This window comes from Protopterus annectens, chromosome 1.part1 (assembly GCF_019279795.1).
Source record: "Protopterus annectens isolate FY-2018-M chromosome 1.part1, PAN1.0, whole genome shotgun sequence".
Lineage (NCBI taxonomy): Eukaryota > Metazoa > Chordata > Ceratodontiformes > Protopteridae > Protopterus > Protopterus annectens.
The window spans coordinates 354,641,383-354,653,987 of NC_056726.1; the positions used below are offsets into that span (position 1 = coordinate 354,641,383).

General features: G+C 44.9%; 1 protein-coding gene across 1 annotated transcript in view; it reads left to right on the forward strand.

Annotated features, from left to right (window-relative positions):
- UBR4 (ubiquitin protein ligase E3 component n-recognin 4) overlaps window positions 1–12,605 on the forward strand; it is a 3,959,899-nt gene that overhangs the window by 3,033,511 nt on the left and 913,783 nt on the right.

A 12,605-nucleotide genomic window follows, 5' to 3' on the forward strand; every position in this document is an offset into this window, starting at 1 on the left:
TCAATTTACAAAAGTCAAGGCTGATACCATCCCAAACAAGGACTTTCTTGGGAGCGGAATTGGACACAGTAAGACAAATGGCATTCCTAACTACAGAAAAACAAAAAGAACTCCCTCTTTACTTCTTGGCACTAACAAAACTGAACAAGTTAACAGCAAGAAAGGTACTGCAGGCCTTAGGCTTCATGGCATCATGCATAATTTTGGTCCCATTTGCCAGACTTCATATGAGAAAACTACAGTGGTACCTAAGGAATTTATGGTCCCAGCACAGGCACAGCCTAGAAACAGAAATCCCACTAATTCCATGCATAAAACAGGAGTTCCTATGGTGGGCTCAGGCATGCCAGTCAAACCCAGGCCTTCCCTTTCGTAGAGGTCAAGCAAGCCAGAACATCACAACAGACGCTTCAGACCTAGGATGGGGGGCCCACATGATGGACAAACGCGTGCAAGGATTGTGGACTCAGGATCAACTTCACCTGCACATCAACCTAAAAGAAATGCTGGCAGTAAAACTGGCAATCCAAAGGTTCAGACCATTTCTCAAAGAGGGTCAGTTGATGATAAGGACAGACAACACCACAGTCATGTGGTACATCAACAAACAGGGAGGCACTCATTCGTACCCCCTATGCAGACTGACTTTGGAACTGTGGACCCTGGCACTCAGCTACAACATCCAGCTACAGGCAATGTTTGTACCAGGAAAAGAAAATACTCTAGCAGACATATTAAGCAGAACCACATCCGATGCCCACGAATGGCACCTGCACCCGGACATCTTCAAGACCATCACAAAGAAATGGGGAATGACTCAGATAGATCTATTCGCATCACCCCACAATCACCAGCTCCAAAATTTTGCACAAGGACATTCCACCCATTAGCATGGAAAGTGGACTCTCTCTCCTTCAGCTGGAAAGGCCTAACAGCATATGCTTTCCCACCTTTTCCTTGATACACAAAGTATTATTAAAAATCAAGGAGGAACAGCCAAGAATAATCCTGATAGCTCCAAACTGGCCAAGACAACACTGGTACCCTCTGCTGAGGAGCATGTCTCGCAACAATATGTGGCCAATACCACTGATGCCCTTGATGCTAACCCAGAACAACTACAGCACCATACATCCAAACCTGAAAACGTTACAACTGACTGCATGGAACATCACATAGCAGCAGCTAATCAAGAACTTTCCCAAAGAGTTAAAGACATTATCCTTGAAGCACGCAGACCTTCAACAAGAAGGAACTACGCTGGAAAATGGAAAAGGTTTGTCACCTGGAGTTCTGAAAGAGGAAAAGATGTGTCAAACATAGATATGCCTAATATTCTGGAGTACCTGGCCGAACTTCTCTATTCAGGCCTGTCCTACTCCTCCATCAAGATACATGCATCAGCTATTTCAGCAGAATACAGCTTTGAACCACCTGTTCTTTCACACCCTTTGCTCAGACAGTTTCTCAGAGGAATCAAGAATGTAAAACCCCCAAGGAAACCACCATTGCCAACTTGGGACTTAAACTTCATTACTAGAAAAGTTGACACTTTCACCCTTTGAACCAGCAGCAACAGCAGACCTAAAATACCTGTCTTGGAAAACTGCTTTCCTACTGGCAATTACTTCAGCAAGGAGGGTTTCAGAACTACAGGCCTTAATGGCAGTGCAACCCTTCCTAATCTTCCACCAAGATAGAGTGTCCATGAGAACTAATCCAACTTTTATGCCTAAAGTGGTATCCAGGGTGTCCTTAAACCAGGCAATCCACCTACCTACCTTCTTTCCCAACCCACAAAACAGAGGGAAAGAATATTGCATACCTTGGATGTACATAGACAGCTACGCTACTACTTGGACAGAACCAAAAGCAACAGAAAGACTGACCAACTTTTTGTAGCCTATGCAACAGGAAGGGAAGGAAGAGCTATTTCCAAACAGACAATCTCCAAATGGATAGGAAATTGCATTCGATTCTGTTACTCCTTCCATGGAAAACCAATTCCACAGAACATAAGACCTCATTCTACAAGGGCAACAGCCACTACCACAGCATTCTTACGAGGAGTGGCAACCAAAGACATTATTGAGGCGGCTACTTGGACCTCCGTGCATACATTTGCCAAGCATTATAATTTGCCTCTGTATTCCAGATCCCGAGCAGGGTTTGCCACTGCTGTTCTGCAAGGGATCCTAAACACACCATAATCTTCCTTTATCCTCCTCCCCTAGTTGGCTATGGTATTCTACCCAGCTGTAATGACTGCAGATGCATCCATGAAGGACATAGTACAGTTTTGTACCTACCATAAATGTAGATGTCCGAACTGGATAGCATCTGCAGTCAGGATTACCCTCCCTCCTTCCCCTCTGTGGTACTCCTAGGGTGTTTACCCCCCCCTGATAGCTAACTGGTGTGGGGGAGTCTGTTATGGTGTATTTGTTTGTATATATGTACATACATGCTTATTTTTGTGTTTACCTATACCTTTTTTGGAAACATTGGCATTCTATCCAAAAATTTTAGCCTTCCTAGAGGGCTTCTGGCATCTGGGGCAAGAAACACTGAGGAAAATGGCGTCGGCTGATGCTTTTATACCCGAAGACCAACAGAGATGACGTCGGGTGAAGTGCGACATCAGCCGAAGCCGGACCCGGACTTTGGAATCCGGCCGACTGAAGGGCTGCCTGACGACAGGACAACCCAGCTGTAATGACTGCAGATGCTATCCAGTTCGGACATCTACATTTATGGTAGGTACAAAACTGTACTGTATGGTCTGATTGGTTGATTGGGAGTGGTTTTTGAGTGGGTTGTGAATGTGGGAGTGGTCTTTAGCTATAAATATAGTTGTGGGGATGGGTGGGAATGGGGGTAGGGTAGCGAAGTGAGCCCGAGTGTTAGCACCTTCCTGTAGGTTCAGCAGACAAGAAGGGTAAAGAAACAGTCAGTGAGGAAGTCAGATACTTTAGCTCAGGGAGAGAATACCAGCTGTAGTGACCAGAAAGTCTAGTTATGGATTGGGTTTTATACAATTTTAAACAGTGGAATTGGCAGTCATTGGGTTGGGAGCAGGGCTCTGGAAGTGAATGAAAGAGTCTAAGGTAGGGAGAGGTCAGAGATGGGATTCTATGTGGGAGGATGAGGTCAAAGGGAGACTATGTAGGAGAGAGAGGGCAAAGGAAGGAAGCAAACAGAAGTTAGGCAGTGATATGGGGGCTTGAATCAGTGGGAAGATATGAGAATAAGGGGAAAGAGTTAGTAGAGGAAGTGTATGTGTGTGAGGTTATGTGGGTTAGGTGAGTGACTTAAAGCCTAGGGAGTATAGAGATAGTGGATGGTAATTGATTTAAGGCCTAGAGAGAATGGTGGTAGCAAAATGGAGTAAACGGGGAGTGGTATAGCTGACCAGGGGCAGTACTATAATGAGGCACACAGTAGTCACAGGGTTCTATTCTACAAACAGTGGGTGTAGAGTGTACAATTAGTAAATACAGTTTAACATACATTGTTTATTTGTGGTGTATGTTTTTGCTGTTTTATATCAGATGAGACTGGAAAGTAGTGTCATTTATGTGCCTGCCAGTCCAGTCTGCATTAATGTGTTCGATAGTGGGAGTCTTTGTGATGGGTTTCCATGAGTGGTTTGTTACGTGGTAGGATTTTCTTTTGTGTGTAGTGGAGCTTTGATCGGGTGTAACCAAATCATGAGTAGTTTAGTACTTGGTAGAATTTTCTTTATATGTGTGGTGAAGCTTTGGTCAGGTCTAAAGAAAATCTGAGGTGCTTCAGAAGCAAAAGTATTTGAAATTGTCAACTAATTTAAGATTGCACTTTTGTGGGGGCTGTGTCATATGTGCGCTACATATGGAGAGACATTTATGTACCTAATGTCATGGCTTTAGTGTTGTTTTTTTCTTAAGTTTAAACTAAGGTATAAACCTTTAAACCAAGAACTATTCTCTTAACTGTTAATAGCAGGTTCCCTGCGGTCGCCCAGCAAATCAAGCTCAACAGATTGTCTTTGTGGAAAGTAAGTATTCTGGGAGGGAAATATTTGAATGTTCTGGTGAAGACATTAAACAAAGTGGCCAAAATTGTGACCCTTTAAGTATACCATTATCCACACATTTGAAGTGAGAGAGGGATTCTTTAATTTTGACTCTCAAAGGAATGAGTTGACAAATATTTTTGGACCGGTAACGTATCACTTCCACTGTATGTTTTGCAACATGTGGGAATTATGCTACAGTCAAATGTGATCATCTGAATTGACATCCAGAGCTTTCAAACATCCATACATATGACTTATCTGTCCTGATGTTCTTCATCTCACATTGCTGCAGTCATAACCTGTGGGTAGTCCGCTGTCCTCGGTCGGCCCGAATACCAAAGTGTTAGGCTGGCGTCGGTCATGGTCGCTCAGATCTGACATCAGTACGCCGTGGTACTAAAGCACATGACCGACGTCATATCCTCAGTCTTTTTTGCCGCATGGTCAGAAGCAGCGTTTGCAAGTGCCGTTCGGCGTTCTGAAATTTTCGAATTCTGAGTTTCAGACCGAAAACCAAGTTGGGCTAAGTACCCCGTTGGGGAATATTTTTGTTTTTTCTTGCCTCAGTTAAATCCGGATGTCAGAAAAAGTGAATAATTGTATTTCTTGTGGGAAACAGATACCTCATAGGGATTACCACTCTCTCTGTATTCCTTGCTTGGGGCCTGAGCACGACGTAGTCGGGTGTCGCTTTTGTGCTAGATTTAATAAGCGCACCATTAAACGTAGGTTAGATTGTGCTAGGCTTGTCTTCGGTAAGCGGTGTAATTACAATATGCCGTCGGATCCTCCGACGCCCGCTACCGCTAAGAAGCGTAAGGATAAATCGTTAAAGTCCAAGCAGGATGAGTCGTCCGTTCCGGACGCCAGTTCTTTAGAAACTACGGTGGAATCTGTGGAACCAGCCGAGGTTTCAGCTGAGTCTCAAGGGGAGCCTTTAATTTTGCAAGATGTGGCCTCTCAGGAGTTGGGTCAGGCTGAGGGGGCCTCTCAGGTTGCTGTACTCCCTTCTTTACATAAGGTGGTTAGGCCTTCTCCCTCTGTCTCTAAGGTACCTTCCAAGGCCAGGCCTGGTTTGTCTGCCTCTGGCGTCAGCCCTAGTTCTGCAGGTTCTGTACCTAAAAAACACATGCTTAAAATGGCAGAAGATTTGATTACCTTGATCAGAGGTTCTATGCCCCCTCCAGATAAGAGGCCTAGGGTGGAGCCAGAGGTGGAAGGATTGGAACATTCTTCAGATTACTCAGAGTCTTCGGCTGAAGACATTCAGGATTTTCCCCCTTATTCTGATTCAGACGCAGAGGATTCTACTCCTTCTGCTTCCTCCAGAGGATTTTTCTTTTTCAGAAACCCTGCATTCTATGAGGGAGCATTTTAAATGGGAAGGTCAGGATTTCTCAGATTCCCGTAAGAGGCTTAGGGAATTCTTGTTTTTACCACAGCATAGGCCTTTGGCTATACCTCCTGTTTTGGATGTTGTTCAGGATGTTTTCTCTGAGGCTTCCCTTAATCCAGACTCTTTGCCTCCTGCCCCGGTTAAGCCAGACAGGTATTACAGAGTGCCAGAGGTGCATAAATATTTGTATAAGAGTCCAAGGGCTGACCCAGAAACTATTAGCCAGGGACCTAAGGGTGTCAGGGCTTCTGTTGTAAAAAACCCAGTTCCTATAGATAAGGATTCTAGAGCCTTGGACAGGTGGGGTAAAAAAGTGTATACCTGTTCCACTCTTGCAATGAGGGCTTTGAATTGTCAGTTTCATATGCTGAAGTACCAGAATTTTCTCCTTACTCAGTTAAAATCTAAGGTAGATGCTTTAGCAGAGGGCATAGAGTGTAAGGAATTACAGGATTTTGGTTCATGCCTCTGATCAGGTGGGTAGGCATTCTTTGCAGTGTGGTTTTGATGCTTTACAGGCTTCTTCCAGGGTGGCTGCCACTGGGTCAGTTATTCGTAGGCACGCCTGGCTTAAGGATCAGAACTTGTCAGAGCATGTTAAAGCTCGAATTTTGGATGCTCCCCTTCAGTCTGAAGTTTTGTTTGGTTCTCCTGTGGAGTCAGTCCTGAAGAAAATGGAAGACAAAGCTAAGTCTATGCAGACCGTTAAGGATTTTTTACAGGTGCAGCCCCCTAAGTTTAGCAGAAATTGGCCTACTAAGGGATGGGCTTACCCTTCTTCTGATTTACAGTCTAGGGGCAGATCTAGACGTGGTAGGGGCAGAGCGCAGACACAGGGTTCTTTCAGGCCTAGGACGTGGAGTTCCCCTGCACAGTCTACAAGTGAGGGCAGGGGTCAGTCCTTTCATAAGCAGACCCAATGACCTGCATCTTCAGCTGCCCGATCCTTCCTGTCTGGCAGCTCCTCTGGGAGGAAAGTTGGCTCTTTTCAGACAAAATTGGATTTTAGTCACCCAGGACAAATGGGTGTTGGACATTATAAACCGAGGCTACAAGTTTTATTTCCATACATTGCCTTCTTTCAAAGGCATGCCAGACGTTCCTCCTCAGCAAAAGGTGGAGGCTCACAAGCAGATTTCTTTACTTCTACACATGGGGGCTATCCAGCAGGTCCCTCCGTCAGAAGTGGGCCTAGGATTTTATTCTCGTCTGTTTCTTGTACCAAAGAAAGGAAACACTTGGAGGCCAATTCTGGATTTGTCTATTCTCAACACATACCTGGACATTCCAAAATTCAAAATGTTGACTTTGCAACAACTTCTGCCTCTGCTAGGCAAAGATCACTGGATGGTAACTCTGGATCTCAAAGAGGCTTATCTTCATATTCCTATCAGGCCCAGTTGCAGGAGATTCCTGCGTTTTCGGGCTGAGACTTTACATTATCAGTTCTCTGCATTGCCCTTTGGCTTATCTACTGCGCCCAGGGTGTTCACAAAGGTTCTGGCTCCGGTGATAGCCTTCTTAAGGTTGAGGAATACAAATTTATCCTTATTTGGACGATTGCCTGATTCTGGCTCAAGACAAAGACAAGTTACTTCACCATCTACAGTATGTTATGGCAGTGTTAAGGTGCCTAGGGTATTCTGTGAACGAAATAAAGTCCAGTCTAGTACCCTCTCAGGACATGTGCTTTCTGGGTGTGAGACTGAATACAGCCTCTCAGATGGCATTTTTGACCCCGGACAAGCAAAGAAATCTTTCCCTTTACTTTCACCAATTGTCTCTACGGTCCAGGCTGACTGCAAGGACAGTCCTTCAAGCCTTGGGGTTCATGGCATCTTGTATTCTGGTGCTTCCCAATGCCAAACTGCATATGAGGAAGTTACAATGGTATCTCAAAAGTGTATGGACGCAACACTGCCACGATTTGGACACTGTCATTCAGATAATGCCTTGCATTCAAAAGGAATTTTTGTGGTGGGCTCAGGAATGTCACCTAAACAAGGGACTCTCTGTGACCCGACCAGAGGCGAGTCAGATCTTAACGACAGATGCCTCAGACAAGGCTTGGGGAGCACACCTCAATGGAAAATGGGTTCAAGACACGTGGCCTGCCAGACTTCAACATTTGCATATCAACATGAAGGAGATGTTAGCAGTCCAATTTGATGGCTTTCAAGGATCTACTTCACCCAGGACAAGTGTTGATTCAAACAGACAACACAACTGTCATGTGGTACATCAACAAGCAAGGGGGAACCCATTCGTACCCTCTTTGCAGACAAGCTATGATTTTGTGGGAGACTGCTCTCAGGTTGCACCTCACTCTTCAGGCAAGGTTTCTGCCAGGAGCACAGAACTCCTTAGCGGATGTTTTGAGCAGACATATGGTGGATCCCCACGAGTGGAAATTGGATCCTCATGTATTTCGACAGTTGACAGTGATTTGGGGGACTCCAGACATAGATCTGTTCGCTTCTCCACTAAATTTCCAGTTGCCAAAGTTTTGCACAAAGATGTTTCATCCAAAAGCTTGGAAAGTGGATGCTTTATCATTCAGTTGGAGCAATCTTCACGTCTATGCCTTTCCTCCTCTGCCTCTCCTTCCCAAGGTGCTCTTGAAGGTCAGACAGGACAAGCCTTCCATGATTCTAATAGCTCCAGATTGGCCACGTCAGCACTGGTACCCTCTGCTGAGGAGTTTAGTACGGGAGCCTCCTTGGCCTTTGCCACCAGTTCCACACCTTTTGTCCCAGGCAGGCGATCACTTCCTCAATGTCAGGATACAGTCCCTGCATCTGACGGCCTGGCATATTCTGTTCTAGACCCTGGAGGGTCGCAGCTTCCTCAACAAGTTTTGAATGTTATTTTGGAGGCCAGACGGCCTAGTACAAGGAAGGTTTATGCTGATAAATGGAGGAGATTTTTTCTTTGGAGCAAAGCACAGAGCTTTGATGTTTCAGTACCTAATTTGAGTGTTTCACTTCAGTATCTTACAGAATTACTAGACAAAGGTTTGTCTTTCTCCTCTGTAAAAGTTCATGCTGCAGCCATTTCTGCTCACTATGACTGTGACCCACCATTATTCTCTCATCCTTTGTTTAAGCAATTTCTTAGAGGGGCAAAGAACATAAGACCCCCACGTAGAGCTCCTACTCCTTCCTGGGATCTCAATTTTGTGTTTGAAAAACTCACTTTACCTCCTTTTGAACCTGCAGCTACATCTGAGTTGAAGTTTTTGTCTTGGAAGACTGCTTTTTTGTTGGCCATTACATCTGCTAGAAGGGTATCTGAATTACAGGCTCTAATGGCAGTTGAACCCTTCCTGATTTTTCATAAGGATAGGGTATCCTTGCGTACTAACCCTACTTTTATGCCTAAGGTTGTTTCAAATGTGGCCTTGAACCAGTCTATTCATTTGCCTACATTTTATGCTGATCCCCAAAATAAAGGGGAGAAAATTTTGCACTCTTTGGATATTCACAGGCAGTTGCGTTATTATTTGAGCAGAACTAAAGGGTTCAGACAGTCTCAACAGCTGTTTGTTTCTTTTGCTTTGGGTTCTCGGGGGAAACCTGTTTCTAAACAAACTATTTCTAAGTGGATTGGCCATTGTATTGCTTTTTGTTATTCTCATCACGGTAAGGAGGTTCCGGCTGGAATCAGACCTCATTCCACTAGGGCTACTGCCACTTCTACTGCCTTTTTAAGGGGTGTAGCTACTAAAGATATTCTGGAGGCAGCTACTTGGAGTTCAGTGCACACTTTTTCTAAACATTATCATCTCCCTCTTTACTCTAAGTCTAGGGCTGGGTTTGCCACTGCAGTTTTACAGGGCATGTTAGCAACTCCCAATGCTTTGTGATTTTACCAACCTCCCTTTACCTTTGCTTTGGGATTCTACCCACAGGTTATGACTGCAGCAATGTGAGATGAAGAACATAGTACAGTTTTGTACCTACCATAAATGTAGATGTTCAAGATCCACATTGCTGCAGTCAATTACCTCCCTCCTTCCCCACTGTAGTTTGGGGTGGTTGTGTGGTTTGGGTTGTAAATACTGTTTGTACATGGGTGGTTGGATGTTTTTTCTGTTTTTTGGCTATGGCCTTTCTTTTTAGGGCCTTCTGACATCTGGGGCAAGAAAAGACTGAGGATATGACGTCGGTCATGCGCTTTAGTACCGCGGCGTACTGACGTCAGATCTGAGCGACCATGACCGACGCCAGCCTAACACTTTGGTATTCAGGCCGACCGAGGACAGCGGACTACCCACAGGTTATGACTGCAGCAATGTGGATCTTCGAACATCTACATTTATGGTAGGTACAAAACTGTACTTTTCCTAGCAGGATTCTGTACTTTTAACATGTGTGATCTCCATAGGAGATTGAGAATGTGCTTTCCCAGATGTGTTCCACCAGCTCTCTGTCCTGACAAAGGTGATCAGGCACTCATTTGTCACTCATGCTTTGCCTCTTGCCAACTTCTGCAGTACCCATGCCACTAATTGAACCCATGACATCTGGGTAAAACGTTGAACTTTATCCCTCTAAACACTGAATTCTGCTTATCCTTAGATTTTTGTGCCACATGTGCTATCCAAATTCATCCCATTGGTTTACCACCAAGGAATTCTGTATGGGTGTCGTATGTACTTTGCTTGGGATTCTTTCCTACTTTTGTAACTAATTGTTTTGTTAGTATTTTTTTAAACCATGAGTTCAGAACCTTTCTCAAGCCGGTGACACCCCTAGGAGCAGTCACTTGTACTTATGGCCAGTAGAATCCACTAAAGGACTTTTCACCCTCAGTGTCTGTCCCACATTGATGAATTTTCGAAAGCTTCTGAACATCAGCAGTGTGCTTCTTTTAATAAAAAAGACATTACAGTGAAGTGGGTGGTTGTGTAATTTAAGTGCATTCCAAATACTTTCATTAGACCAAGGAACAGCTGCAAATTTTTTTGTGTCCTAGAGAGATGTGATCATTCTTTAAAAAAATGCTGAACTACCTGTACTGCAGTTAGCAGGCCTGGTGCCTGCTTCTGGGGCATTTGTCCTGCTGGCACATATCTTGTCCCATGCTATTTTTGACTTTGTGTTTTACTAAAGAGTATGTAGAGACTGGGCAGAGGATTTCTCCCCCACCTACTCTGCCAATCAAACCTCACTCATCTTGGTCCACTTCTTTTGCCAAAAGAGAGCTGTCTGCTGAACAGTTTTCGATATTGGATGTTTTCAGAGAAATATTTTGCCTTTCTAGCCAGAATATACTCCTGTCTTGGCTACTGCACAGAAAACTGAGTCCTTTTCTTTAGCCTCCCCACCACCACTTCCACACACACACACACACACATTGTGGGGCACCCATAACACCAAGACTGTTTTCTTTCTCTCCTGCAAGAAAAGATTCTGCTACTCAACCATTGACCAGGTTGCATGTGAGGCGCATTCAGTGGTATATGAGGAACCAGTGGTATCAGCCCTGAGTGAGATCTGGTGGTGGTAGCATTTCATTTTCTGGTAAAAGTGATTCCATGTAGTGTTCATTATATGGATCACTGCTGCAGTAGCTTCTTCTGTATGAGTTTGTATCCTGCCAAGGACACAACAGCCAGCCAGCTTCCAAAGCTTTCCGGGCACCTTCCGCACTCCTAAATCATTATTCAGCTTGAGCTGAGCTGGCTTAAAAAGTTATATTTGGGCACCAAGCTCTTCAGAGCTTTCCTACTGCCAAAGAGGTCTCCTCGTGCAGGTTTTCAAGGATTCAGCTGATGCTGTTTCATTGCTAAACAGATGAGTTCCCTTCAGGGGGAGAAAAACTTTCACTTTACTTTTACTGGTAGAAATTGTACATTTGTCTGTAAAATATTAATTTTAAAGCTAGGAAAAAGTGTGTTCCAGACTTTCACATTACCTTTAATTACTTTTAAATAAAAAAGTCACTTTAATTTAAAAGTATTTTTCTGTGTTAATCATTGTTTTGATGTCCTTCAAGGATGCATCTGCAGTCCTTACAAATGGGTTGTCCTGTCGTCAGGCAGCCCTTCGGTCCGCCGGATTCCAAAGTCTGGGTCTGGCTTCGGCTGGTGTCGCACTTCACCCGACGTCATAGCTGCAGTTATTCGGGTATAAAGGCATCAGCCGACGCCATTTTCCTCAGTCTTTCTTGCCGCGTGGCACCCGAAGCAGAAGCTGTTCGCAAGTGCCGGTCGGTCAGAACCAGAGATTACTACTACCGAATACTACTTGAAGACTTCTAAAAGCTAAGTACCCCATTGGGGACTCTTTCTTGCCTCAGCCGATGTCAGAAAAAGTGAATAACTGTTTAACTTGTGGGAAACAAATACCTCATAAAGATTTCCACTCTTACTGCTTACCTTGCTTAGGCCCAGACCACGACGTAGCAGCTTGTCTAGCCTGTGCTTCTTTTAACCGACGGACGCTTAGACGTCGGTCGGAATTTGCTGAGCAGTTTTTCGGCTCTGAATTTGCTTATATTATGCCGTCGGATCCTCCGACTTCACAAATCTCCAAAAAACGCAAAGAAAAGGACCGACACTCGCGGTCCGCGGTTTCAGCCGAAACCACGGTTAAGCCAACCGCGAGTGTCTCGGTTTCGGCTGAAACCGAGCAAGCGGTTCTTCCTTCAGCCGAAAACAGGCCTTCTACCGAGGCTTCTTCTAACCTCGTGGAATCGGCTTCTGAAATCCAACCTGCTGTTGTGATTTCTCAGGATTTATCTGACACTATTCCCCTGGATACTTCATCTCCTGCACGTGGAGCTGCTAGGCCTCCTGCAGCCATGTCCATTAAGGCCTTTGCTAGGGCTAAAGCAGCTAAAGCTACAAAGACTGTGCCTGTTAAGACCCCCTTTCACAGGCCCAGTTCCAGTTCCCAAATGCTTTCTTTGGCAGAGGATCTTATTTCTTTAATCCGGGGATCCCAACCTCATCCAGACAGGGCCTCTCATCCACCTCCAGAGAAGAGGCCTAGAGCAGAGCCCCCTGAGCCAGTGTCCACAGATGATTCCTCTGATGATCCAGAAAATACAGACCCTCCAGAGGCTCCTTATTCCCCTTACGAAGACTCTGATGCTGAAGAGTCCATCCCTTCTGCCTCTCCACCTGAGGAATTTTCCTTTGGGGAA